Here is a 4,692-nt window from a genome sequence, read left to right on the forward strand (position 1 = left end):
ATGGTAACCAACCCTAGAATAGTGGTGGTAAGCTCACCATTAGGCCTGGTGTGAATGAGTACCAGCATACATTTCTGGTTCTGTTTCCTCATCACCATTGTTCCTTTCAGTACCCTCTTCTTTTCCTTACTGATATGTCATTTGCACATATCTTCCTTACTATAGGAATGTCTTTATACCTATGGTTTTTCCTCAGTCTGAATTCTTAAAAGAAGTAGACCAACCCCCTTTTCCTAATCATATTACACAGTAACTGATAAAATCAGCTTACTTAGTATGACTCTGAGACCTTTTCTCTATGCTACTGCTAAAAATAGGTTCCCAAAATTCCTTAAGTTAGAAGATTTTTGGTATAAAAAACAAATGTTTGCTATACATATGAGCATAAATAATTCACTTTAATCATTCAGTAAACAATGAATGTCTTTTACATGCCATCCAGTGTGCTGATGTCTGAAGACAGTGCTAACCATGATATCATCTCTGCCCTCATAGCTTGCAGTCTGGAAGATACAGATATAGATAGATAAATAATAGCTATAGTTAAGCATGGCAGGTGTGAGCAAGGACTGCTACAGCAGCTATTGTGGTGCTCATCTCACTGTCCTGTAGTTGCCAGTTAACTTGTCTGTGTATTCCAATAAACTCTAAGCCTTGTGAGTGTGTTCAAGAATGACAGGGAGGCATTAAAGTGATGAGAAAATATTAAGACAGTTCTGTAGAAGCAGAACTGTGAAGAGTAGGACAGAGGAAGTGATTGCTGAAGAGAGATGTGGAAGTGAATAGGGCTTTTCTTGAAAAGATATTGTGTATATTTCAGCTGATGCAGTGGAGCTAGTAGAGAGGTAAGGAAAGGCTGAAGATACAAAGAGAAAAGGAAGACAATTAACGCAGCAAGGTCCAGGTAAAGGCTGGAGAAGTTGGGATTCAGAGAACAGGTAAAAAGCATTGCCCTTAGATGGGATGTAAGACACCTTGAAATAAGAGGGTGAATGTGGGACTGTTTGTAGGTCTGGGAGTTCCCATCTGATAGGATCCATTTACTCTTTTTTTTAAAGTTTTAATTTATTTGAGAGTGAGCAAGAGAGAGAAAAGGAACAGGATTGGGGGGGCGCAGAGAGAGAAGGGGAAGCAGACTCCTTGCTGAGCTGGGAGTCTGGCTCAGGACTCAATCCCGGGATGCCAGGATTAGGACCCAAGTCAAGGGCAGCCACTTAACCAACTGAGCCAACCTGGCGCCCCTCCATTTACTCTTTAAATTACAAAGTGAGGTTATCTCCTGAGAATGAGCACATAAGAGTGCTTAACAAGTCAAAGCTCAAGGAAGGGTATATATAGTAATAACCGTGAAGAGTTGGAGAGTGACCTGTCTCATAGTCAAATGGCTGGCTATACAGCATTAATGGCCCAGTTGAGTCTGGAGGTTATGGGTATACAGTGGCATTAATCTGGCCCTATTCTTTCAGCTTTTCCATTCTCACCCTCACCCAGTCTACTCACTGACTTGTTAAGAGACCTATGATTCCTTGTCCTCTCTTTTTCCTCCCAGTTTCCCAGCTTCCTTCTGTCCTCTTCCTTTTCCATGTCCTAGACCCCATGGTTAATCTTCTCAACTGTCCTTCCCCAATACCTTCAATTCCCATGTAGCCATGTTCTTCCACTGTGCCCACAGAGGATAACCCTGTCCCTAGATGAGACTATAATCTATATTTGGATTATAGTCGGATACTTGAGCAAACCACACAACCAGACAGACTGGCACTGCCACAGAGTCAAGGTTGCCAGCCTCATTCATCTGGACCCTCAATGCTTATTACCAGTTAGTTTTTCCACTGACCTCACATGGCTCCCTCTCCCTTTCCCCTCAGTGCCTAATCCAAATCTTTACTATTTTACCCACCTTCTCTCAGCTCTTTCACCTCACCCCCCACTTCACTGCGAAAAGCAGGGCCACCTACTAAGCACAGTGGCCCTTGACCTTCGCCCCAGCATGCACAACTCATGTACAAGTACCATGAGACTAATGAGGAGGCTCCCCTCCTTGTCTAAGGCCAGCAGTCCCTTTTACAGATGGTCTTGGCATGCACAAGCACACGTGCGCACACAAGCACACATGCGCACGCACACACATGCACTCACACACACCCACCCTATATGTTTGCTCCCTCTCCTGTGTCTTCAGGCATTCCCTGCTAATGGTACCTTCCCCTTAACCTATACACATGTACTAGTACTTTCTGGTTCAAAAAAAAATTAAAAAGACAAAAACAAGAAACAAATTCTCCTTTGACTTTGCCCCCATCTCTAATTGTATCCAGTCTCTCACCTGTTTTTGTCAGCATTTTCAAGACAATATCTATACTTGCCTCCTCCAGCTCTTTACCTCTCATTCATTTCTAGGCCTTTCTTCTATCTCCACATTGCTACCACAATTTTTCTTGCTAGGTTTTTAAAAGCTTTATAATGGTTAGGACCACAGGACGTTTTTTGGTTTTTGTCTATTGGTCTTTCATGGTACAGTTAGCAATGTTGGTTATTCCCTTTTTGGGCTTCCATGACACTGCCCTCCTGGTTCTCCTCATGACTCTCTGGATATTCCCTCTCTGCTTCTTTTGTGGGTTCTGTCCTCCTCTTAAGTGTTGGGGCTCCTCAGGGTTCTTATTTCAGCCCACATTATCTCTTGCTCTGTGCGTACTTGCTGCTTGACTTCATATACTCTCATGATTCTAACTCTGCTTAAATGTTGGTGACAGTCATTTCTGTATCTCCCAGGAATGCTAGCCAAACTTCCTGCTGGGCACATGTTTCAAAAGCACCTCAAACTGAACATACTCCAAGCTGAACTCACCATCTTCCCTCTCAAAACTACTCATCCAGTGCTCCCTGCCTTGATGAAAAGCACTGACAAACTTCTAGCTAACAACTTCTTCCTTTCATCTCTGCTATCTCCTGAGCCTCCAGGTCTTCTCATTGTACTTTCTAGAAGTTGCTACAATCTGTTTTTCTTCTAAGTCCTTATTCTCAGTGCTCTGGTTCTGAACCTCATTATTTCTGCCTTCTAACTTGTTCTGCCTTTCATCTTAACTCCTTCAGATCTAGCCTCCACAGAGCTATTAGAATGAGCAGTCTAAAATATATATTTGGTATGCTTTTCTTTGTTTCCTACATGATTTTTTTTCCTTTTTTTAAAATTTTGGAAGCATATGTAATGAGGCTTAAAGAGAGGAAAGAATAGGTGTAAGTTTAGATAAATTTTATGAAAGTGGTATTAGAGGATTAAGGGAATTCCCTTTTGATGGCTTTATTAATCTTTATGAGATTTAAGGCAGTACCTTCTCAGTTCAGGACACAGAAGGGGATTGCTGATTATAAACTTTTAAAAATTAGACTTGATGGTTATAGGAAACAAAAGAAATATAGGCATATCTCAGAGATACTGTGAGTGTAGTTCCAGACCACCGCAGTAAAGCAAATGTCACAGTAAAGCAAGTCACGTGATTTTTTGGTTTCCCAGTGCATATATATAATAGTTATGTTTACACTATACTATAGTTTATTAAGTGTCCAGTATAGCATTATATCTAAAAAATGAACTTAATTGAATACTTTTTATAGACAGTGCTAACCATCATCTGCACTTTTGGTGAATTGTAATCTTTTTTGCTTGTGGAGTGTCTTGTCTTGACGTTGATGGTTGCTGACTAATCAGGGTGGAGATTGTTAAAGGTTTGGGTGACTGTGACAGTTTCTTAAAATAAGACAACAATAATCTTTTCTGCATCAATTCACTCTTCTTTCATGAATGGTTTCTCTAGCATATAGTGCTTTTTGATGGCATTTTACCCACAGTAGAAATTCTTTGAAAATTGGAGTCAGTCCCATCAAAATCTGTTTTATCAACTAAGTTTATGTCATATCTAAATCTGTTGTTGTTGTTTCAACATTCTTCACAGCATCATTGTCAGAAGTAGATTCCATCTCAAGAAGTACTTTCTTTACTCATCCTTGAGTGGCAAGTCCTCATTTATTAAAGTTTTATCATGAGATTATAGCCAGTTAGCCCCTTCTTCAAGTTTCACTTCTAATTCCAGTTGCGTGGCTATTTCCACCACATCTGAAGTTACTTCCTCCACTGTAATTTTTTTTTTATTAACAAACTTTTTTAATTTTTTTAATTTTTTATTTATTTTTTATTTTTTATAAACATGTATTTTTATCCCCAGGGGTACAGGTCTGTGAATCACCAGGTTTACACACTTCACAGCACTCACCAAAGCACATATCCTCCCCAATGTCCATAATCCCACCCCCTTCTCCCAACCCCCCTCCCCCCAGCAACCCTCAGTTTGTTTTGTGAGATTAAGAGTCACTTATGGTTTGTCTCCCTCCCAATTCCATCTTGTTTCATTGATTCTTCTTCTACCCACTTAAGCCCCCATGTTGTATCACCACTTCCTTGTATCAGGGAGATCACATGATAGTTGTCTTTCTCTGCTTGACTTATTTCGCTAAGCATGATACGCTCTAGTTCCATCCATGTTGTCGCAAATGGCAAGATTTCATTTCTTTTGATGGCTCCATAGTATTCCATTGTGTATATATACCACATCTTCTTGATCCATTCATCTGTTGATGGACATCTAGGTTCTTTCCATAGTTTGGCTATTGTGGACATTGCTGCTATAAACATTC

The 4,692-nt window shown here is 40.4% G+C and overlaps 1 protein-coding gene across 3 annotated transcripts in view; it reads left to right on the forward strand.

Moving 5' to 3' along the window:
- The window catches only part of CHM (CHM Rab escort protein), a 227,111-nt gene that overhangs the window by 155,732 nt on the left and 66,687 nt on the right, over positions 1–4,692 (forward strand). The window lies entirely within an intron of this gene.

This window comes from Mustela nigripes, chromosome X (genome assembly GCF_022355385.1).
Source record: "Mustela nigripes isolate SB6536 chromosome X, MUSNIG.SB6536, whole genome shotgun sequence".
Classification (NCBI taxonomy): domain Eukaryota; kingdom Metazoa; phylum Chordata; class Mammalia; order Carnivora; family Mustelidae; genus Mustela; species Mustela nigripes.